Raw genomic sequence first — 25,215 nt, forward strand, 5'->3', positions numbered from 1 at the left:
CTAAGCAAGATTGTGCCCCCCTACAAAGAAGGGGATGACATCCACAAATGGATGACTGCTTTGGAAAGGGCCTGCAAAGTAGAGCAGGTACCCCAAAGTTAGTGGGCAGCAATCTTATGGCTCTCCTTTTCAGAAAAAGGTAGAGATAAGCTCCTCACAGTTAGTGATGGGGATGCTAACAACTACTCTGTCCTGAAGAGTGCTCTGATTGATGGGTTTGGCCTAACCACTGTTGTTGTTCAGGGATACCCAGAAGACACAGACTCAGGACTGGACTGATTTTGTTGATTGTGCCACTAAGGCTCTGGAAGGCTGGTTATTGGAAAGTCAAGTTAAGGACTATACAGGATTGTATAATTTGATCATGAGAGAGCAAATCCTTAACAACTGTCAAAACCAGTTATTGCATCAGTACCTGATTGACTCTGATCTGACCTCTCCCCAAGACTTGGGAAAGAAGGCAGACAAATGGGTCAGAACCAGGATTAAGCAGAAAAACCAGAACCAGGGCGGTGATCAGAAAAAAGCAGACCAGAAGGGTAATGAGCAGAAACCAAAAGACCAGAAGTCTTCACCAGGCCCCCAAAAGGCACAGGGGGAGGGTGGCTCCAAAACGAACAAACAGAAATAAGAAGGCCCAAAGAAGCCCTGGTGTGGATACTGTAAATCAGTCTCTCACAGGTTTAGTGAGTGCACCAAGAAGGGCACAGCACCAACCACCATTGCCCCTAAGGCAACTGTTCCCCCTAGTCCAGCTGTTAGTGGTGGTTCCCAGCAAAATGGTGTAGTAGGGTTGACCCTGGGAACTGAGGAGGACTCTGGCCTAGTCAGAGTACCAACTCAGGCTGTTCTTGTCTGTGATGGAGATATAGTAATGTCCTCTACTGTAAGTCCCAGTAATCTAAGCAAGTACAGGCAGACGCCTTTGTTTAATTATAGGATGGCTCAGGCCGACAGGGACACATGTGCCAGTGTCCCCATGGTGACACCTAACTTTGTGGACCCTGAACAGATCATACTAGTTGAGAATTACCTAGTGACCAATGCTAGCAATGCCACTACCTCCCATAGTGTGGCAGTTGTTAACTTCTCCTGGGGAGGGGTAACTGGCCTCAAAAGAGTTGTTGTGAGTTCAGACCTTCCTGTAGAGTGTCTGTTAGGTAATTATCTTGAAACCTCAGTTTGGTCTGAGGTGAAGTATAGGACCCATGCAGAAATGCTGGGAATATCAGCACATGCCCTTAAAAAGTGCTTACCTGAACAGGTGCTGGATCCTGCAACAATGGACCAGACACCACCCAAGAGAAAGAGCAGTAGGGTTAAGGCAGTACCTTCCCACCTGCCTCAGGTTGAGGAACAGCCCTCCCAAGAGGATGATTCTGAGATCCAAGAAGGAACTGTCCTAGAAGAGCTTGAGCCTGACCAGGTTGAGTTTCTTGTGACAGGGGGACCTTCAAGGGCAGATCTGAGGTAGGCACAATTAGACTGTTCCTCTCTTGAACCCTTCAGACAGCAGGCTGCTGCTGAGGCTGCTGGGAATGCTCAAGGTACCCATAACGTGTATTTGGATGATGGGCTCCTTTATTCAGAGGCTAGAGACCCCAAACCTGGTGCTTCCAGGAGGTTGGTTATACCTCTGCAATTTAGGGGCTTCCTTATTTATTTATTTATTTATGGGTTTCTATAGCGCTGGAATCGACTCCAACTGGAGTATCTCTGCGCTGTGATACCAGATAGAGTCCAACACTATGCAGATGAGAGAATGGGTCTAGATTTTATCGGTGAATAGCAGAGTTTTGAGTTGCTTCCTAAACTTTAAATGATCTGTGCAGAGCCTAAGGGTCAGGGGCAGTTTGTTCCACAGTGTGGGCCCCGCAACAGATAGGGCTTTCCCTCCATGTCTAGTTTTTTTTACACGAGGTACAGTCAGCAGAAAATTCTCACTAGATCTCAACGATCTGGAGGGAGTATTGGCCCATGATATTCCCTTAGCAGGACACCTGGGCCAGAACAAGACTTGGGACAGGCTTGTCCCTCACTTTCACTGGCCCCACCTGTCCGAAGATACCAAGGAGTTTTGTCGCTCCTGTGTTACCTGCCAAACAGTGGCAAATCAGGTGGCACAACCAAGGCCCCCCTCGTACCACTATCTGTAGTGGGGGTACCCTTTGAGAGAGTGGGGATAGACATTGTTTGACCAATGGACCCCCAAACAGCATCTGGGCACAGGTTTATACTGGTGGTAGTGGATCATGCCACCAGGTATACAGAAGCTATTTCCCTGAGGACCACAACAGCTCCTGTTGTGGCAAGGGCCCTCCTTGGAGTTTTCTCCAGAGTGGGGATTCCAAAGGAGGTTGTCTGACAGAGGTGCAAACTTCATGTCAGGATATCTAACTGCAATGTGGAAGGAATGTGGTGTCAACTATAAGTTCACCACCCCCTATCACCCACAGTACAATGGGCTTGTGGAGAGATTCAACAAGACCCTCAAAGGGATGATAAAAGGTTTACCAGAAAAGCTGAGACGAAGATGGGACATCCTTTTACCCTGCCTTCTGTTTGCTTACAGAGAGCTCCCACAAAAGGGGGTTGGCTACAGCCCTTTTGAGCTTTTGTTTGGGCATCCTGTAAGCATGACATAGTGGACTATGTTCTTGGTCTCCGGTCCAGGATGGCTGAGTATATGAAGAAGGCTTCTAAAAACCTTGAGGTTAGCCAGGAACTCCAAAGAGCTTGGCATGACCAAAAGGCTGTACTGACTGTATACCAGCCAGGATAGAAAGTGTGGGTGTTGGAGCCAGTGGCCCCAGCAGCACTCCAGGACAAATGGTCTGGACCCCATGCTATAGTTGAACACAAGGCAGAAGTCACCTACTTGGTGGACCTTGGGACTCCCAGAAGCCCCCCCACACGGTGCTTCATGTCAACAGACTCAAAACATTTGTCGACAGGGCCGACATGGGCTTGCTCATGGCTACAGATGAGGGGCAGGAGGAAGAGAGTGACCCTCTCCCAGACCTGCTGACTCAGAACCCTGATGATGGTTCAGTAGATGGTGTAGTCTTTGCTGACAGCCTCTCTGAACATCAGCAACAGGACTGCAGACAAGTTCTTCAGTCCTTCAAACATCTGTTTTCCCTGACCCCAAGTCAGACAAGCTGGTGCACCCATGAGGTGGACACTGGTGACAGTCTGCCTGTCAAGAGTAAAATCTACAGGCAACCTGACCATGTCAGGGACTGTATTAGGACAGAGGTCCAAAAGATGTTGGAGCTGGGAGTTATTGAGCCCTCAGAGAGCTTTTGGGCCTGTCCAGTAGTCCTGGTGCCAAAACCTCACACCCAAGATGGTAAGAGAAAGATGAGGTTTTGTGTGGACTACAGAGGTCTCAATGCTGTCACTAGGACAGATGCCCACCCCATACCCAGGGCAGATGAGCTCATTGATAGGTTGGCATCTGCCAAGTTCTTGAGCACATTTGACCTGACAGCAGGCTACTGGCAAATCAGACTAGCTGAGGATGCAAAAGCCAAGACAGCATTTTCGACCCCAGGAGGACATTATCAATCTGTGGTAATGCCCTTTGGTTTGAAGAATGCACCTGCCACTTTCCAGAGGTTTGGTAAATCAAGTTCTCACAGGACTGGATGACTAGTGTGCAGCTTATCTAGATGATATTGCTGTCTTTAGCTCCACCTGGGAGGATCACCTGGTCCACCTTAGGAATGTTTTAGAGGCCCTGCAAAAGGCAGACCTCACTATCAAGGCCACAAAGTGCCAGATAGGGCAGAGCAAGGTTGTGGGGGTAAGGTTCAACCACTGGAGAGGAATATCCAGACCATCAAAGACTGGACTCCTCCAATCACCCAGACACAGGTCAGAGCTTTCTTGGGCCAGTCTGGGTACTACAGGAAGTTTGTTAAAAACTATGGGTCCATTGTGACACCACTGAATGACTTAACTTCCAAAAAGATGCCAAAGAAAGTTCAGTGGACAGTTCGCTGTCAAAAGGCATATGATGACTTGAAGCAGGCCATGTGTACTGCACCTATTCTGAAAAGTCCAGATTACTCCAAAGAGTGCATAGTCCAAACAGATGTTTCTGAGTTGGGTGTGGGAGCTGTACTTTCACAACTGAATATAGATGGTCAAGACCAGCCCATTGCTTTCATAAGCAGAAAGCTGACCCCTAGAGAGAAAAGTTGGTCAGCTATAGCGAGGGAGGCCTTTGCTGTGGTTTGGGCCCTGAAGAAGCTGAGGCCATACTTGTTTGGCACTCACTTCAAGATTCAGACCGACCACAAGCCCCTCCTATGGATAGATCAGATGAAGGGTGAAAACCCCAAACTTCTTAGGTGGTCCATTTCCCTACAGGGGATGGACTTTACAGTGGAACATAGACCTGGGACTGACCATGCAAATGCAGATGGACTCTCCAGATATTTCCACTTAGAACATGAAGACTCAACTGGTCAAGGTTAGTTTAATGTCCCTAAGTTTGGGGGGGGGGTGTAGGAGAGTAGGGTTTGCTTCCTATGGTCACCCCCACTTTTTGCTTTGCTTTACTGGTTTTCGACTTAGATGTGGCTGAGGGCCTGCTAATCAGACCCACAGCCCAGATGCACTCTCTCTAAATTTACACCATGTAATCTAGGTGCATACACGATTGGGAATTGGTTCACCTTGTCAGCCCCTGTAGAAGTGTACCCTAGGTACTCAGGGCATAGGTGTAACCAAGGCCTACCAGGGGCTACAGCATGTATTATGCCACCCCTGGCTGGCCACTCAAATAGACACCTCATAGACCACTTGCTTAGGTATGGTATTCCTATACCTACTTATATGTAGACACATAGTAACCTATAAGTCGCTCCTATGGCAGGCCTTAACAATCACGGAGGCAGAGTGCTTGGTTATGTGTGAGATGGTGCTCTAGCATGAGCTGAGCCTGTCTGCAGCTTTCGGAACCATGTCCTTATAGCTGTTCTATGATATTGCCATACCATATACTCTTAAGTGCATTATGAACCTCGCGGTTAAATGCTATCTCTGGTTTGGCTTTATCAAAACATGTCATGTACGGTGTCATACGCTTTGGAATACTACCCCCTCGCCAATTCTGGCGACTGGGGTAGCATTCCACCCTTCTAGAGGAAGAAGACATGTTGCTGACTATCCCAGTTAAAAGTAACCAGAGCCCCAGCTTCACAAAATGGACGCTGCTGCCACTGACACAAGTCTGACCTCCTGCTGCTGGGAGTCCTTCCAGTCACGGAGGTTTGGACGATAGGTTTCCTGCCTGGTGAGGTGCGAGCACCACCCCAGACAGGACTTTGTGTATTGGGACAGGGAGGGCTGAATAGACTGAGACATTGCCTGGAGCACCCTAGGTGCTCCATGCATACCCCGATTCAAACCGGTTGCTGGGGCACTCCAGCCCCAGCTCTGGCGCGAAACTGGACAAAGGAAAGGGGGTGTAACCAGCCCCCTTCCTGGTCCCACCCATAGGAGGGACCTAGAAAGTAATCCAGCCCTCGGTGAGGCTCCTACGGTCTTGTCCCAAATAGACGATGCTGGAGTATGAAGAAAAAAAGAATATAGATACACAGAAACAAGCAGCAATGCCAAAAATAAACAAGGGTGACCTACCAAAATTTGTACCCAGGGTGAGCTTCGTAGTAATCATCACTTCATCCAGTAAGCATGATGTGAGTCATATGACTTGGACTGGGTACAAAAACTGGTAAGTCACTACTGTTGACTTTAATCCCTACTAATATTATAAAGAGAGAGCCCAAACCTTTGAGGCGGGTAACTCAGTAACCACAGCACCAATCACAACACCCAATACAGCGTTGGAAAGGGCAGTTGCAGCAGAAGGATATAGGCTATGCAGACTGCCACCATATACATTTAAAAGGTAAAAGAACCGTGCCAGCAAAGTAGTCCCTTGTGGGCGTGTCTGCGTTCTGCTGTGGGTGTGACAAACACGGGGGGCGTGTGGTACGTTCCGCCCTTCATGCCATGTGAGTCGTAATTGCGCCGCATCAAGGGGCACGCTGGGGGCGTGATAGGCTGGGGCCGTGACAAATGCTGTGGGCGTGTGTCCGCGCTGTGGGCATGTGTCCGCCCTTCATGCCATGTGAAGCGCCAATTACACAATTGCGCCGCATCAAGGGGCTCGCTGGGGGCGTGACAAAGGCTGGGGGCGTGTGCTACGTTCCGCACTTCATGCCATCTGGGTCGTACATTAATCAGATCGTCTGCTGTGGCCGTGTGCTGGGGGCGTCACAAAGGCGTTCACCTTGAAGCGTGGTAAGTAACCATTCGCAAGACTCCCTTGGGGGACTGCCCGTTGTCTCACACATACTGGGGGTGCCGAAAGCAGTGTGTGCCTTGGCCTGGGTGCATCTGAAAGGGCCGAAAGCAGTGTGTGGCTTGGCCTGGGTGCGTTTAAAAAGCACTCGGGCCGAAGAGCGTTGGTGTGGGTCTTAAAAAAATAAGAACAGCGGGAAACAATCATTCAAGACTCACACAATTCTAATTGTGAGATGGTCGCTGCTGGCCCTCAAGCGGGGGCACACGCGACTGGGCATGTCTGCGGGGACAATTACTGCAGCCTCTCATGAGCGCTGTTACTGAACTATCACATTAAACCAAATTACACGCGCCTGCTAACATCAGCCAGGGCTGTAGCCGGGCTCAGGCGGCGGATCACTACACTAATTACATGCGCCTGCTAACATGAACCAGGGCTGCAGCTGGGCCTCAAGCGGGGGGGACACGCGCCTGCTTACATCAACCAGGGTTGCAGCTGGGCCTCAAGCGGGGGAACACGGGAATGACCGTATCTGAATACACACATTACACACATTCTATTTCATACCCGGACAACGTCGGGACGGGCTGCTAGTGCATCATATTCCTATTGGGTTTGGATTTACTTGAGGTCAGCAGTTGTGGTTATTTGAGCTCTAGTTGTGGCCAAAGATCTTAAGTGTTTAAATTAGTTGTTATGCTCACTGTTAAGATTTGGTTTTAAAGATGCGCATAATATCTTAGAAAACTGTTCCTACAATCTACCCCAAGGCAAATCTTTTCTCTGGCTGCTCAGGACTAATGAAACTTCGTAATTTCAAAAGGAAGAAACATAGGATAAACCTTCAAAGTGCAGGTTAGAGTCCTTCGGAAGTGCTGGCTATGCCGAGCCGTACCTCATTTATGGAGAGCCTCGAATTGTAACTTTTCTTAAGAGTAATATACTAAGTCCTATCACACCAACTTAACATATCCACAGGAACATAATGTCACAATTAAATTCACAAGGTCAAATCAAATTAAAATTAGATATATGGTTCATTTAATCCTTAAGACTTTCTCCAAGTCCAGCCAAAACGTGTTTCGTCGATTGGGCAGGTACCCACGACTTCATCAGGGCTGGAAAAGAAAATACTTTTCTTATTATTAATTAATTGGATTTAGAATGTAACCACTACACGATGTATTGTGAAACTACAACATTTGTTGTATTGTATTTTCTTTCCCAGCCCTGATGAAGTCGTGGGTACCTGCCCAATCGACGAAACACGTGTTGGCTGGACTTGGAGAAAGTCTTAAGGATTAAATTAACCATATATCGAATTTTAATTTGATTTGACCTTGTGAATTTAATTGTGACATTATGTTCCTGTGGATATGTTAAGTTGGTGTGATAGGACTTAGTATATTTCTCAGATCTATAGATCATTTGTGGGCAAGGATGATGACCCATACCTAGGCACCCAACAACTAAGATAGTGAGTCGAATACTGATATTGCCGATACTTGGTAAGCGCCATAACCACTCAGAACAATCATCCCCATTTTCTATTTATTTCTTAAGAGTAATCTGCTTTGTGACCACCACTCCGTCAACCTCATGAAGTGACGATCTCCTGTTACCTGAACACAGAGCTGCTTATCACTCTGAAGTGTCCTTTACTTTAGGGATGAAGACATTTTTTTACCATCTTTATTCTTTGTGTTGTCTCTGTACTCACGGCGCAACATTATTTTTGATCAGCATGCTACAAAATGGGCATCAGTCGACGTGGATATGATTCAAAACATCAATTCTTTGCAATTAGGTTTTGAACTACAATGGTGGTCTGGCTCCCTGAGTTCGCATTCCCTACATCAACATGAGGCAAACCTCTGAAATTTAGTGCTATAAATTCTCTGAAAGATTAGGAATCGCCAGCCCTTTAGAAAAAAACCTCAAACCCAGCTTATTTAGGCAGCAGATTCAGTGGGTGATTTAGTAAGTAATGGACAAGGAGCTGTCCTAAGTTTCTGCTCATAATGCAACAGTCTAGGACCTAAGCATCTTAGGTCAGCCTTGGGGATGTATGGTTGTGTATTGGTTGTTAACTAACTATATGGTAGCATTCTCTAGACAATAACTTGTTTTATGGCTGACTTTTCAGGACAAACCTGTAAAACTGATGAGCAAAGTGATTCCAATCTGTATTTTGCTTATTCTAACTCAACAGTGTTCATTGACCATTTTAGTGCATGAAGATTATTATAAGATAATAGAAATCCAAAAGTACTTACAAGGTCCTGAAGGTGTTTAATGTTATTTTATTCTGTGAAACATCCGGGGACATTCTGACTCATAAAGAATGTATTTATTGTATTTTAACAGTGGCGGAGTTCAGTTTGAAAGGACTTTAGTTTCCTGGAGGAGAGTAGAGTAGTCCATTTACTCATCACACATGTGAGATTCACTGCAATGAAAAAATAAATAGTCTTATTGAAGATTCTGTTTTAGCCAAATTCATCTTATTGAAGATTCTGTTCTAGACAAATATGTGAGGAAATACCTGGATTGGTTTTACAAGCATAAATGATCAAATCACATTTTAGAATGGATTTTAAAAAGAAAAAACACTGTTGTTTGAAATCAGAGACGGAAACTTGCCTCCTTACTATTTTACCCTGTTCAGTTCCAATTTTGATTCCTCTATGCAACCTGTTAAATGCATGTAAAATTATTTTGCAATACATGTTATTCCTATTGCAAATAATGCAGCGTTGGAGAGGTTTTTTCTAAATTTCTTTCTCTACATTGTGGTTGAGATCTGGGGACTCTCCCCTTTAAGAGGCTACAAATTAGCAAAAGGGTGGAGAAGCTAACTAACTACCTGCATTAGCAATGCTGCTGTATTACCTTTATGTATTATAGATAGATAGGTTTTATTTAGCACAATTAATGAAAGTTATCCAATTAAAACACTACCATAGCGTAAACATACGGTTATGACAATAAGGCAACAACTCTAAGTGGTAAGGCGCAGCAGCCACAATAAGATCCAAGCAGCAGTTTGGAGCATCTAATAATGGCTTTAAAGTCCGCTTTCTTACGGAGTTATACCCTATGAGCTTCTGCATTAAAACGTGTCCTATAGCTAAGATGTGGTGGGCAGGTCAGAGTAAAGATTTCAAAAGGAAAAGGGGGGAGAACTAATTTGAATGGATTGAAGCAAAATAAAATATTAAGAGCTGATTTAACAATATATATGAAGCACCATTGGATTAAAATGCATGCCGGTCTGTTAACATAATAAAATCTGACAAAGGAAAGCAAAAACATACATACTTAGTAATAATGAATTTGAGGTAAAGTCCACAAGTTAGTTAACAGAAATGTGTCACCCAAATTCTGAAGATTGAGGTGTTGGAAGCAGCACCGCAGTAATTAAGAGCCTAACTGGGTCATTCATAAGATTAGTTGTTATCACAGGCTCCTAGGATACTTGTTACAGTCATCAGAAATGTCAAACATTTTGTATTAATGAAATATACCTCTTCTGTTTGTTGTCACTATAAAAGATTATCTTTCTCTTCTTTTGAGCTTTTCTTTGTTCTTCCTTGTTACATTATGCCCACAAGATAACTTTTTGTCTTTTGTTGTTCAGTTCCAACATTTGCACCTCGCCCTAGTTCCACACCCCACTGGAGTTAAGTTCTGTTCGGAGAGCATTTCTTTGTCAAGAATATTTTTCGTTGCGAAATGCAGGGATGCTTCTTTAATCTAGGGAATAACATTATTTAAACTTTTAAAGTAAGTGTATTCATTAACAAGTTGAAAACATTTGTACTACAGATTTTGCCGTTTTATTTTGTTGAGCGTGTTAAGTAGCTTGATTTAACAGACCACATCATCCCAATGAAGTGAGTAAAAAATTGTGCACTGAAGCTGTTTTATTATATACACCATATACACAATTTGATACACAAAAGCAATGACCCATGTAAACAGTAATATTGCAATTTCATTAAAAAAAAGTATCTTCATCAAGCGAGAAACAATTACAGGCATTAAAGTAGATCACAAAAGGCACTCATTGCCATAGTGGGTACATCGCCAAAGGTGTTCTGAAAAAATATTGGCCTTAAGTATTGTTGGCAAATATAGCAACAGCCTTCATTGAATTCCTGTTGAGGTTGTGTGCTCATTTCTTGATTGCTCCTTCCATTAAATGATTTTTCTTGATCATTCAATTTTTGGGTTGTTTACTAAATGTATTCCTTTTGTCATTAACAACTCCATTGGTTTTATTTTCTGGTATTATTCCACTATTTATATAGCGTCACATGTTACTTAACAGCCCTTCATCTAATCTCTGATACTGAATCCAGCAATGTCTGTTTTCAATCTTTATCAAGCATTGGTTGCCGATGTATAGTCTTTCTTCAGTTAAACCATGTTTGCAGCTGAGACTATAGCTATATTTTTCATTAAAGCATTTTAGAGGCTTGCAGCGTTTTCCCCAACTTTCTATATACATTTTTTTATGTCTGCATGCGACTCATTTTTCCTGTGCGATTTCTATGTGTTTAAAGCTCAATTGGGTGCCTGCATTCATTTTGTAGGGTGGCTCCAATCGGACTCAGAAGAGGGCCGAGAAAATTCACTGGTGCGAGTACCTTAAGCACCTACATTTTATACCTCTTCTAGTTCTTTTAGTTCTATTGCACCAATTTTTTTCATTAATTTTGAGATCTCCAGTATTTTCCAAATGTTTCCTGAAGTTTCTCTGGTACGTTTTTAGCTGCCATATGAACATGCCTTGTCTATTTTTTCTTTTTCTTTTTTGATGAAAATGAATTTAGTTTATATTTACATTACTTTTAGATTTCCCTGTGCTCATTCTTATATCACCCCCTCCTGATGATGACCAACAGTTGATAACAGGGTCAAAACTCAATGGATAGTATCTGCCACAAAGACTTTGTATACTTGTCTTATTGCAAAACACAAATATTATTTGACATTTGGACATTAAACCTATGTAATTTTATGAATTTAAAATTGTCTGTCGCCATATACTTGTAACACTCAGGGGCAATATATGTTCATGTATTTGCACGGTGTCCGCTATAGCTCTAAGCACATTTTGTTATTCAACTATACATGTTTCTTGATTGATACTGAAGATACTTTTCAATGACTCATTGCTTTTGAATATCATTAATTGTATGCATGATGCATTTAATAAGCTATCTTAATTCATTTCTATATCTTTTTAATCCTAGACCTAATTGGGACATTGCTGCATGTTACATTAGAATCCCCATGTTTCACTGTGGTTTGTGGGACAGCTCCTGTTTCTAATATTTAAACAACTTCGCAGACTACTCTTTTTGAGCTGTAAAACGGCTTCTTTGATGGCATTTTGATACCCCATCAGTTAAATGAGTTACTGTCAGAATGGCCATTCATGTATTGTATTTGAAATATCTCAAGAGCGTACTCAAACCCCGCATTTCGATACACAGCCGTTACACCATTGATGATTTCTGGTCTGGGTTCTTCTCTAAAATGCTTAAAGAAATAAACTAATATGGTAACAGTTAAGATTTGCATATTTAATGGTTTGCATCTCTGTGTGAAAGATATTTATGCTATGGGCCGTTTTTCAGAAAACGAGATATATCACATCCCAAATGTATTTGTAAAGAGGTCCTGTGAAATTATTTTTACAAGCATTGGCCTTTCAGCTAAGGCAATTTTTGTTTTGTTGCGACGTGGGTTTAGAAAAACGTTTTAGTTGGGAAAGCTGCTTGACCTTTATTAATCTTAAAAACAATGGTTGAAGCAAAAATATTTTTGTCTGCAAAAGGCACACGTTTTCCAAAGTAGCCCCTGGCACTGAAAATAACTACTTTTTGTTGGGATGCACTCCTTGTGAATGAGTAGCATGCTGTAATTCATAGTGAATTGAGCCATTTGTCGAAGGGGAATAGCTCATGCTCAGCTATGATGCATGGTGGAGTTGGTGGAAGAAAAAAAATGAATGACACAACATGCTAATGGATGAAGTAGGTAGGTTGGTTTCTAGCTAGACAGGCAGATAGATAGACAGGTAGATAGGTAGACAAATAGGCTGGTAGGCAGGCAGGTAGGTACACAGACAGACAGATAGAGTTGCATGCATACAGAAGATTGCATAGATGGTTTGCAGATCGATAAAGGAGGACAACCAGGTAGATAGCTAGACATGTAGATAGGCAGGTTGATAGATGTATATACAGGTAGATAGACAGGCAGGTATGTAGACAGGAAGGTAGAGAGAAAGACAAATAGACAGACTGTGAGATAGATAGATCGTCAGACAGGTAATCAGGTAGACCAACAGAGAGGTAGGGTTGCATACATAGTAAAGGAATTGGAATAAAGAGTAGAGCTAAATCAGTAATGTAAAAGCTAAATGTCTGTAGAAGTATAACATGCAAGAGCACTGAGAGCAATCTAGAAAGTTATATAAGAAAGACATACAGACTAAATTGGTTCACAAAGATAACATACAAGAGCACAGAAACCAAACTAGAAGTCCTTACAAGATTAAAATGCAAATTTAGTTTGGTTTACAAATATAACTGAACTCCTCAATTAAAATACATACAAGCATGGCATACAGAGTGCAGTTAAAAATGCACTTTATTGTGTGCATACTAAAAAAACACAACTTCATGAAGAGCAGCAGTCAGATAAATAGTTAAAAGGCCACACCACAAAGAATTTACAATCCCATCAGCAGGAGACAGGAACTGATAAAGCTGGAATGTGCCCTCTGCTTAACATGGAGAGCTGGTAGAAAGCTTGTTGCTATATCATCAGACTCTTAACACAAAGGCGACGCTAAAGTAATAAAGTAACCAGCATTTGCAATGCAATAGGTCTCGCATTTGTGAGAGTTTGAGCTTTTGGCATTGTAAATGACAGTTCGAGGCATGTGGGCTGCTAAATTCATATCTATAGCATAGATCGCCGCCTAGTGTTAGGTCCGGATGATTGCACATTGTTGTCCTGGAAGAGTCTTCGAAGTATCACGAGATAGGTGGCTCCTCCCCTGGACTACAGTGCGCATGGGCATCGACTCCATCCCCAGATTGTTTTTTTCCGCCGTTGGGTTCGGATGTGATTTCGACGTCTCCTGTTCGGAATCGTGATTGAACTTTTTCAAGGCCAAAAGGCCTTCTTTGCACCGTCTGTATTGTTCGCGTTTGGTCCCGTATATCTCCAACTAGCAAACACCGGAGCTACCCACAGTAAGGGCCATTTGCTAGACCCAGTCTTCACCAATGTTCATACCCTCCTGGCCAAACCTGTATGCCCTCTCCCCTGGACTGACCATTTTTTGGTCCCCCTCGTATTACCAGGAGAACTCAGGAAGCCTCCTAAGTCCATTACGTACACCCGAGACAGGGCTTGGTCCAGACTCCCTATCAAGGAATGGGCCATTGCTTTAGCATTGCTTTAGAAGCGTCAACTCCCAATCCTTCCGGGAACCCGGTTACAGCTGACAATAACTTCAGGAAGTGGATCTCCGACTCACTTGATCCTATCATCCCCATGAAAACTCGGGAAGATAAAAGCGGAAAGCTAGGTTCAGCCCCATGGTTTAACTTAGAACTTAGAGTTCTCCGCAAAGATTGTAAAAAAGCTGAACGATTATGGAGGAAGGACTGGCTTCACTCCAATAAAGATGCATACCGGAGGACTGTCAGAGCATATAAAGCCGCTCTGAAAACCTCTAAAGCCTCCTACTATGATGACAGAATAAAAAATGCCTCCAATTCCGCAAGAGAATCTTATCTCATTGTAAAAGAACTCCTAAAGATCCCTGAACCTCCATCACTGTCCAGCATCTCCCCAGACAGGAGTAAAGAACTTGCTAAATTCTTCGACTCCAAAATCACCACCATCCTGGACTCACTTCCACAGCCTAGTCAGCTAACTTGCCGGGACACGATCACACCTATCACCAGCTCAGGAAGCATCCCTGGTCCGTCTCTTAATGCCTTTAGAGCAGTCACACTGGATGAAGTCGAAAAGACCCTGGCCAAAATGAAAAGTGGCTCCCCCCTAGATCCTGCGCCCATGAGATTTCTCAAAGCAGTCGCCCCAGTGATCGCTCCTCCAGTCACAGAGCTGATCAACGCCTCTCTGTCTCAAGGCATGGTCCCCCCTGGCTGGAAGGGAGCGGTAGTCAAAGCCCTGCTAAAAAAAAACCAACTAGACCCTTCCGACCTAGCCAATTATAGACCAATCTCGCTCCTTCCTGGCATCAGCAAAATTGCCGAAAAATTGGTCAACGCGCAGCTGTCCCAGTTTCTGGAATCAAACAAACTGCTGCGTCAGTCCCAAACTGGGTTTCGCCCTGGCCAGGGCACGGACACCGCCCTCCTCGCTGTCATCGAGGAGGCAAGGTGCATTCTGGATTCGGGGGGATCAGTGGCAGTGATCCTCCTGGACCTTAGTGCAGCCTTTGATACGGTGGACCACTGTGTCCTGCTCCACCGGCTGGCTAGGGCGGGACTCGGGGGCACAGCGCTGGCCTGGCTGGGAGTCTTTTCTCTCGGGCCGCTCTTTTCAGGTCTGGGATGGCTGCTCCCGGTCTGACTCTCTTCCTCTGATAAATGGGGTTCCCCAGGGCTCTTCATTGAGCCCTACCCTTTTTTATGCCTATATGGCCCCTCTGGAAGATGTAGTTGCCCCCTTTGGATTTAAGATCGTGAGCTACGCGGACGACAAGCAATTGGTCGTCTCACTGTCACACTTAGACCAGCGCCCAGACAGTCTTCTGCACTGCCTCCAGAAGATCCATCACTGGATGTGCGAATCTTCGCTCAAGCTCAATGGGTCTAAAACAGAGGTCATGCTGATGGGCAAGAAATGGACAACTATCCCATCATCTGTTTGGCCCGACTGCTTGGGTGAGGTGCCCACCCCCAGGAAAGAACTTAAGAGCCTGGGTGTCTGGCTTGAACCAGACCTAACCATGAAAACCCAGGCTACTAAAACAGCTGGTACTTGCTTTGGTCTCATGCGGTCCGTCCGCAAGATTCTTCCCCTACTCCCCCCCCCCCCCCCTCCCCCCTTCCAGGAAATTACTGATTCGAGTACTAGTTCTTGCCCGACTGGATTACAGTAATGCTGTCTATTTGGGAGCCCCTGAATCCACCCTGGGTAAGCTGCAACGAACCCAAAATGCAGCTGCTCGGATGTTGCTTGGTTTACCTTCCAGATCTTCCGCAAGACCTGCCCTCAAAGCACTCCATTGGTTACCAGTACGAGAGAGGATCGAGTTCAAGGCCATGTGCATTGCCCACAGGCTCCTAAATGGACAAGGCCCTTCCATCTTGGAAGAAATGGTTACCCCGCACAAGGCCCTGAGGTCCCTACGATCGGACAATGAACGACTGGCGAATGTCCCCAAGTTTAGGAGGGCACGTACCGGAGGCCGTCGCTTCTCTGTAAAGGCAGCCTCTCGCTGGAATCTGCTTCCCCGCAGCCTGCGATTGGAACCCTGCTACCTTCGCTCTCGCAAACAACTTAAAACGCTGCTTTTCCCCAAGTAAAGAGTTCCGCTCCTCCCTTCCCCCCTCTTAGCCAATTCACAGTTTTATAGCGCGGGGATGCCCTCGGGTCACCAGGCGCACTATAAATCCTTAAATAAATAATAAAATAAATAATATCTTCCAGCTCGTGAAGTCGGATATCCGGGGGGTCGTGTGACTCTTCGGTGATCGGGGCCTAGTCGACGCAGCAAGACTTCGACGGCATGGAACGGAGTCCGTTCAAGAAATGTCCCGTGTGTGGATCCAAGTACCCACACATTGACGTCCATCCTGTGTGCAACAAGTGCCTGTCGCCGGACCACGACGAGGCCAACTGTATGGCCTGTTCAAGATTTCGATCGAAGAAGACGATCAAGCTTCGGCGCGTGGCGCGCCTTGAGGCCCAGCGATCGGCTCCGGCACCGGTGGACATCTTTGACGAGCCCGAAGCAGACGAGCAAGTGCGTCACCTGCAGATTTCCCCTACACCGATGGAGGTCGAGTCCGACTACGGAGCGGACGTCCACAGTCCCGACATTGAGGAAATCGTTGAGAAGGTAGGGGACGACGAAGAAGCATATGGGGCCATGGAAGATAGCTCGGAGGATGAGCTATGCCCCGTTCGTACTCTTACAAAGGCTCAGGTCACGGGATCGCCACGCGGCCTTACCCAAGACCTTACACCTCAATCCACGGCCCCGCCTTCCGGCCCGGCTACGGAGACCTCCATTATCGAAACCGAACCCATCGGTATCGACGAAAACTAAGATGGCCGACACGCCATCGAAACCGAAGACGTCTGCTCCACCATCGACGCCGTCGTCTTTGGGGGCCTCCAAGCCGATGAAAGCTGTCGACCAGGCAAAGGTGCCGAAGGTGGTCAAGGAGCCAAGCTCGAAGAAGGCCGTCCAGCCGGTGTCAACCAGGGCGGACAAGCCGACATCCAAGAAGGCTGTCGAGCCTACATCGGGACAGTCTGTCGCGCCGACAACCAAGGGGCCCGTACAGGCAAAGTCAGTGAAGGGCGCTGAGCCAAGGTCTGGGGTCGTGACTCCTAAAGGAAACCCTGTCGATCCGAAGCCGTCGGCATCGACGTCTGCGCCCGTGGACAGTGATCGAAGCACACCGGTCAAGGATGCTCCTGCGCCTCGGCCGGGCGAACACAAGTCATCCACGCTCGGGTCTTCCCCTGGGGGCGGACCAAGGACATCAGTCGGGTCGACGAAACCGTCCGCTTCCTTTACGAAGCAGGTCTCGGACTCCCTCAAGCGCCTTAAGGTCAAGGCTTTGGCATCGGAACCGAAGACTACTTCCGCACCGAAGCCGGCGGACCCACCGAAACCCACCTCGGTGCCGATCCACTACACGTTGCCGCCTAAGGTGGCGCCGAAGGCCTTTGCACCGCGGTCGGTGCCCAAGAACACTGTGTCGAAGTCCACTCACCCGGCTGGGACTTTGGGTCATCGACACCCTTTGGTTGAAGAACGGTCGGAGCATTTCATCGATGCCGACACCGGGAAACTCACGCTATACAAGAGGAAAATAACTTCACAGCCTTTGGAGTCGTTTACTATTCCTCTGAAACGAAAGAAGCCTGCACCTGAAACACCAGTTCTGGTTGAGCAGATTCTTCCACAGCCCAGGAGGAGTGCCACACCTTCACCCACATACTCTGATGGGGATGATGGGGAGCAGGATGAGGAGTACAATTTTCCTGCACATACAGAGCCTGATGAGCAGCAGGACTCATGGATGGACACAGGTGATCAAGGGGACCAGCAGGCGGTCCAGGATCCTCAGGTTTATAACGTCAAGCCGTCTCCCACTGAAGATTCTGCGGCATTTAATGCCTTGATTGAAAGGGCAGCTACAAACCATAAAGTGGAAATGCATGCTGACCCTGTGGAGGTGGACTTCCTTTTTGACACTTTCTCTACTGCTGAAAAAACTGTCAAGACTCTCCCCATGTTGAAAGGGGGCCTTAAGCATGCGGCAGACATTTTCAAGGAACCCACGAGATCAAGGGTTGTCAACCCACGGATTGAGAAGAAATACAGACCGGCACCTGGCGACCCGACCTACATAAGGGGCCAGTTGCCTTTGGACTCTTTGGTGGTCTCTAATGCCCGCAAGAGGGCAAACTCCCAAACCACGGGTGAAGCTCCTCCCCCAGACAAAGAGTCAAAAGTGCTGGAGGCATCTGGGAAGATGGTAGCAGCCCAGGCGGCCAACATCTGGCGCATCTCAAACACGCAGGCTCTGTTGGCCAGATACGATAGGGCACACTATGACACCCTAGAGCAGCTGTTACAACACCTTCCAGATCAGTTTAAAGAGGGAGCTGAAATGCTTTCCAGGAGGGGAAGCTCATCTCCAACGCTGCTATAAAGTGTGCGCTAGATGTTGCGGACACAGCAGCGAGAGCGATCAACACTAGTGTGATGTTGAGGCGTCCGGCATGGCTCCGCATCTCTGGATTCAAGCCAGAGATACAGACTACTATCCTCAACCAGCCCGTTAATCCAGACAGGTTATTTGGTCCAGAGGTGGACACCACCCTGGAGAAGATCAAGAAAGATACCGAGACTGCCAAGTCCATGGGAGCTCTCCAGTCACAACAATTTAGAGGGAACACTTTTCGTCGCTCAGGCAATCGAAGTGTTAAGAGGGCACATGTCGCAGCAGACGCCATTCAATAAAAGTGGTGCGCAATCCTCCTACAGCAAGCAGGGCAGAGGTGGATACAGAGGAAACAGTGCCAAGGGTAGAGGCAGAGGCAACAACAGTTCCCGTTCCTCTGCCGCCAACAAACAGTGACTCCCTGTCACTGCCCCCCGACCATCCAACACCTGTCGGGGGGAGACTCCAACAGTTCCTGCCAGTCTGGAAGTCCATCACCACAGACAGGTGGGTCAGGAAACGTATCCAGTTCGGCTATTGTTTGGAGCTGACATCCGCTCCACCAAACATACCCCCAAGACACCGTCCTATGTCAGCAGAGCACTTGCACTTATTGCAGCAGGAGGTTCTGGTGATGCTCCAAAAAGGCGCAATAGAGCTCGTGCCAGTGGAGGAAGAAGGCACAGGAGTTTATTCCCTGTACTTCTTAATCCCAAAGAAGGACGGCTCACTCAGACCGATTCTAGACCTACGCCCCTTGAACCAGTTCATTCTTTCAGAACACTTCCACATGTTGACACTGCAGCAGGTTCTTCCCTTGTTACAACGGGGAGACTTCCTCGCAACCATGGACCTCAAAGATGCTTGCTTTCACATACCACTCCACCCATCCCACAGAAAGTACCTCCGGTTCACCATCCAAAACCGGCATTACCAGTTCAAAGTACTCCCCTTCGGAGTGACCACTGCTCCCAGAGTGTTCAAAAAATGTCTGGCGACAGTGGCGGCACACCTCCGGAGACAGAGTATACATGTCTACCCTTATCTGGACGACTGGCTCGTTCAGGCAAAGTCAGCCCAGCAGTGCGCCGCAGATATGTCCCACACCATTCACCTCCTTCACAGTCTAGGATTTTCACTGAACTACCCGAAGTCGCACCTTCAGCCGGCCCATGTGCGGCAGTATTTGGGCGCTACAATCAATACTCTGCCACAGATTACACTAACAACGGACGCGTCTCTCCAGGGATGGGGGCTCATGTGCTCCACTACACAGTGCAGGGACTATGGACAACGCAACAAAAGACGATGCACATCAACTACTTAGAACTGATGGCAATCTTCATGGCTCTCAAGTCCTTCAAAGTACATCTGTGCAACAAAGTCGTGTTGATCCGGACGGACAACATGACAGCCATGTACTACATTCAAAAGCAGGGAGGTACGCACTCTCCACAGTTGTCTCATCTGGTTCAGAGCATATGGAAGTGGGCCATTCAGAGGAACATCTTCCTCATGGCGGAACACCTCCCGGGCACGGACAATCAGATGGCGGATCTGCTCAGCAGGTACAGCCACCAGATGCACGAGTGGGAGTTACATCCGTCAGTACTCCGCCCGTACTTCCAGCAGTGGGGTTATCCAGAGATAGACCTGTTTGCCACGGAGGAAAACGCAAAATGCCAAAGCTTTGCCGCCAGGTTCCCTCACCCACTATCGCAGGGCAATGCGATATGGATGAACTGGTCTGGCAGATTTGCGTACGCTTTTCCCCCAGCGCCTCTCATTCCGCTGGTGGCAAGAAAGCTAAAGCAACACTCGCTGACGCTCATCCTAGTTGCTCCAACGTGGGTGCGACAACCATGGTATACCACGTTCCTCGAACTCTCCGTGGTACCGCTTCAAAGACTGCACCTCACACCCCGGCTCTTAACGCAGAACCGTGGCGACATTCAGCATCCAGATCCGCAGGAGCTCAATCTGGCGATCTGGCTCCTGAGATCTTAGAGTTTGGCTACCTTGATTTGCCCCCTGAATGCATGGACATCATTCGGGAGGCACGGAAGCCCACTACCAGAGCTTGCTATGCAGCGAAATGGAAGCGGTTTGTCATCTACTGTACAGAGCACGCTATCGACCCGCTCGATGCATCCATTCCTAATATTATCTGCTATTTGTTGCATCTTTACAAATGCAATCTAGCATACGCTTCCATTCGGATACACTTATCCGCCATAGCGGCTTATCTCCAAAACAGGCAGCATCTCTCTGTCTTCTGGGTGCCTGCCATTAAAGCATTCCTGGAAGGGCTGAAGCGCGTCATCCCTCCCAGAACCCCGCCAGCTCCTGTGTGAAACCTCAATGTGGTACTCACCAGATTGATGGGTCCCCCGTTTGAACCTCTGCATTCATGTGAGCTTCAGTTCCTCACATGGAAGGTGGCTTTTCTCATTGCCATCACGTCTCTGACGTGTTAGTGAGCTACAGGCGCTCACCATTCAAGAGCCATTTATACAAATTCATTCAAACAGGGTGGTGCTGCGCACTAACCCCAAATTTCTCCCTAAGGTGGTGTCGCAGTTTCATGTCAATCAAACCATCGAACTGCCCGCATTCTTTCCCAACCCAGAAACGGTAGCAGAAAGGATGCTCCATACGCTTGATGCCAATAGAGCGCTTATGTACTACATTTACAGAACACAACCTTTTAGACAGACACAGCAATTCTTTGTTGCCTTCGCAGCCCAGCATAAAGGCAACCCCATTTCCAAAGCAGGAATAGCCAGGTGGATCGTTAAGTGTATTCAGATTTGCTATCAGAAGGCTAAGCGCACTTTAACGGTCCCCCCCCCCCCCGAGCACACTCCACACGCAAGTTGGGTGCCTCCATGGCATTCCTGGGTAACATTCCTTTGGAAGACATTTGTAGGGCAGCCACATGGTCTACACCACATACGTTTACCAAACATTACTGTGTAGATGTGCATTCCAAACAGCAGGCACCTGTAGGACAGGCTGTTCTTAAAACACTTTTTCAGACTTCTGCAGCTGGAACGGGCGGCCGCCGTTAATGGAGGGACTGCTATGTATTCTATGCTATAGATATGAATTTAGCAGCCCACATGCCTCGAACTGAATATGCTACTTACCAGTATGCATCTGTTCTTGGCATGTAGGGCTGCTAACATTCATATCGCCCGCCCTCCTCCCCGGCGCCCGTAGCGGCTGCAGACTTTTCTTGCATTTAATCTCTAGCATGGCCATCACTTACACTGTTAAACTCCATCTTTGCCACAATGGCTAAAAACAATCTGGGGATGGAGTCGATGCCCATGCGCAGTGTAGTCCAGGGGAGGAGCCACCTATCTCATGATACTTCGAAGACTCTTCCAGGACAACAATGTGCAATCATCCGGACCCAACACTAGGCGGCGATCTATGCTATAGATATGAATGTTAGCAGCCCTACATGCCAAGAACAGATGCATTCTGGTAAGTAGCATATTCATTACCTTTTATTTATGTCTTATGAAACCCTGCAAGGATTGCGTAAACGCGCACTTTGTACTTGTAGTCCTTGCACACGAGAAGCAAGGCTGGCAGTAAAAGAGGTGCAGTTACTGCCAGCCTTGCTTCTCGTAAGCAATGACTACATGTATAAAGTGCGTGTTCACTCACTGCTTGCAGGTTTTCAAAACTCATAAATAAAAGGCATTGTCATTTACAATGCTAATAGCTCAAACTTACCAAATCCAAGACCTACTGCATTGAAAATGCTTGTTGAGCTCTGAGACTGAGGCGGCAGCAGCCATAGGAAGGTAGGGACTATGACGCCAGGTCATGTGTTTCAAAAACAGGAGGGAGGAGAAGGCAGCTGCAGCCAAAACAGACCTCGGTCTTTTAATGCACAGCAAATGTGACAAGATGAGAGCAAGATTTACATCCCTGTTTACAACAGAGCTCTGTAAATCACAAGCACTGGTCTTGACTGCTCCAGCTTAAAGAAAGAAATAGTGCTCACAAGCCATGAGTAACAACCCATGTAACAGGGGGAAGTCCTTGAAAATGGGCGGTGTTTTTAAAAGCCCAGCAGACATAGCACAAGCACTGCCTAGGCGAGGGCTAAAAATAAACACTGGCACTGAACAGAACTGTTATGTGTGCAGATGTACCCCTTGTAAAAGAGCAAAATGCAGCGCTACTCAAAGTGAAGTTTTTCAGTGGCTGAAATGGGCGGACCCCATCCTGTTGTGGGCAGAAGCAAAATGTGAATGACACACCAATGGATTGACAGATGCCTGAAAACCCCTTTACAAAGTATATTATGCATATACATTTTTTTTTAATCAAAAGGTTTTGGGTAATGCCAGACCTACAAAGCAAGAGTATGTCATTATAATTATCAAAGTCTCTCTAGGACGGCTATTTCGTGCAATTTGTTCACCTTCTCCTGCTGGTTCCATAGGTTAAAGTTACTGTGAATATTGTGGCCTTGTTGTATATCAGACAATAAATATTTTGAAAGATTATTTTTAAGACGTTATTTTGATGTGCAGATTCATGCTATATTTTCCACAACTTGTAACTGAAGTAGAGGTCGAGGCAAATGGAATAGTACTTGTTCCTCTCAACTACAACTTTTGAATCTTTATTACATGTGACCTTGGATTACATATAAGTTCTCATTGCATTTAAGATAATGCAAAAAATGTGTTGGGAGAACATGTAATCTAAGACAGGGGTCCTCATTTTAAATTCTGTGCCTGACCAATATAAATAAAATAAGGCGTGGTATTTTTTGTTTTCTGTTTAAGAACTCTGAGGACATTCTCTAAGTATGCCACGTGTACTAAGATAATGCATACAAAATATTGGAACCACCTTTCGGTGGATTAGTCGGAGTAATTCTTTCTCATTTCATTTTTTCTCTAATAGAAGGACCTGTGAACCATGAAAGGAAATGCCACTATAGCAGATGGACTGAGCCACTGACATGGTTTGTGCCACAAATGATAAGGTACTTGTAACTTTTAATGAACATAGTATGCTGTTGCTGCACAATGCACTGTAACACCAGTAAACTATTATCTACGTTTGTCTTAGTTGGATAATTGAAATGCTTAGCTAGGCTTTTATCAAGAAAATCCTCAATGAGCTGGATAAATTGGCTGTTGACAGGGATTATACTGCATTGTATTTTATTGCATTGTATTTGTAAAGCGCACATACTCAAAAAGCTTCTTGCTGCTAACCGGGAATATCAGGATTTAGGAAAGATACAAATATATATGGTGAACAAATAGGATTTTAAAATTTTACAAAAATGTATTAAATCTGGTACTCTTTGCAGCGGTTCATGAAGATTGTTCCATTCCTTTACTGCCATCACTGAAGATGCCTGGTCTACAGAAGTATACGTTTTAGTTTTATGGACAAAACGCACATTTGTACTTTACGATCATAACACACTGCCAGGGTTGCAAAGTTGTACAAAAGGGGATGGTGATGGACGGAGCATCTGAACCAATCAAACACTCACACCATTGAACAGATCTTGGTTTAATCCATCACCGTTCTTCCCAGGAGGCACAGGGTCAGACTGATTTGCATATGGCCATGTCTGAACTGGGGTGGCAGAGTGGGCTGAAGAACGGTGATGGATTAAACCCAGATCTGTTGACTGGGTGTGAGTGTTTGATTGGTTCAGATGCTCCGTCCATCACCACCCCCATTTGTACCAGGGTTGCAAAGTTGACAGGCAATTGTATAGCTACTGTCCTGAAGATGATCCCATGTATCTGAGCTAGGGGATCGAAACGTCGACACTATTGTACCACATGGCACTTATTATTGTGGATTTAATGCACAGTGGTACTAACACAAAATCAAGTCTGTCAAAAGAAAAATAGAAAACAGACTTTCCCTCTCCTTGCCTGAACCCCCTTCCAATTTTCTGTTTCCCTGTTTTGTATGTGTGGGTCGCAGGTCGCGCTCCACTTGTAAATTTGTCTAAATATCTTGTCACTAAAAGCATATTGTTGAAAAATAAATTCTGTCCGGCTGGACAAAGAACATATTGTCTATTCAGCTTATGTTAATCAATTGATGTATGCTTGTTTTCTAGGGCCCTCTGTCTTTGGTAACGCTTAATCACCCAAGGTCCCTAGTGAATTACCTTTGGGGTCCCTTGTTTCCTGAAAAGGGTTGCAAAGTTAGACATTACCTTCCAAAAATCTAGGTAGCTATACCTGAATTATCCTGTGCATCAGTGTTAAAGATTTTAATAAATGCTGTTTTTATGGGAAGCCAATATAATTTTCAGAGAACTGGTGAAATACATGGTGTACTGGTTAGTATACGAGCTGCAGCTTTCTGGGCCAGTAGTAAACTGTTCAGCAGCTTGCCGGGTAGGCTCAAATGGCATGCATTACTGTAGTCCAGCCGAGCTACAATAAAAGTGCTTACAACCGGTATGTGGAGGTAATTATCAATAAATAGTAAAATACTTCTTAATAATTTGAGGTGCCAGACGCATGTAGTGGCAACCGTAGACACTAGTGAGTCCATTTATAACTACATTGATAGTTTTTCTCAAGTTTCGGTTTACCTTTGAGGGGGCGGACATTGGCTCATCATGTCCAGCCAAACGGCTGGTGGGTCTCTAATAATTAGGTACTCGTTTTGGAGGAATTACGTTTTAAGAAATGTTTTGCCATTCATATTTGAATCATTTGACTGTGAAGGATAGAGGTCCATGTTAACACTAGAATAGAACTGTTAGCATTTCTACACCTTAATTTTGTACATAGGAGATAATGTGTGTCGTTTGCATGCATATAACAAATGTCCTCATTTCCTCAGGTAGTTTAGTTAACAGTTGAACATAAATGTTAAATGAGGACAACAGACTAGAACCTCCAGGAC

The 25,215-nt window shown here is 45.9% G+C and overlaps 1 protein-coding gene across 5 annotated transcripts in view; it reads left to right on the plus strand.

Annotated features, from left to right (window-relative positions):
* The window catches only part of TAOK3 (TAO kinase 3), a 1,265,547-nt gene that overhangs the window by 350,057 nt on the left and 890,275 nt on the right, over positions 1-25,215 (plus strand). For all 5 annotated transcript variants that reach the window (XM_078667094.1, XM_078667097.1, XM_078667098.1 and 2 more), the window contains one exon: positions 23,227-23,308. The gene's annotated coding sequence lies outside the window, so the exon portion shown is untranslated. The remainder of the gene's footprint in view (positions 1-23,226; positions 23,309-25,215) is intronic.

The sequence above is a fragment of the Lissotriton helveticus genome, chromosome 11, assembly GCF_964261635.1.
Source record: "Lissotriton helveticus chromosome 11, aLisHel1.1, whole genome shotgun sequence".
Taxonomy (NCBI): domain Eukaryota; kingdom Metazoa; phylum Chordata; class Amphibia; order Caudata; family Salamandridae; genus Lissotriton; species Lissotriton helveticus.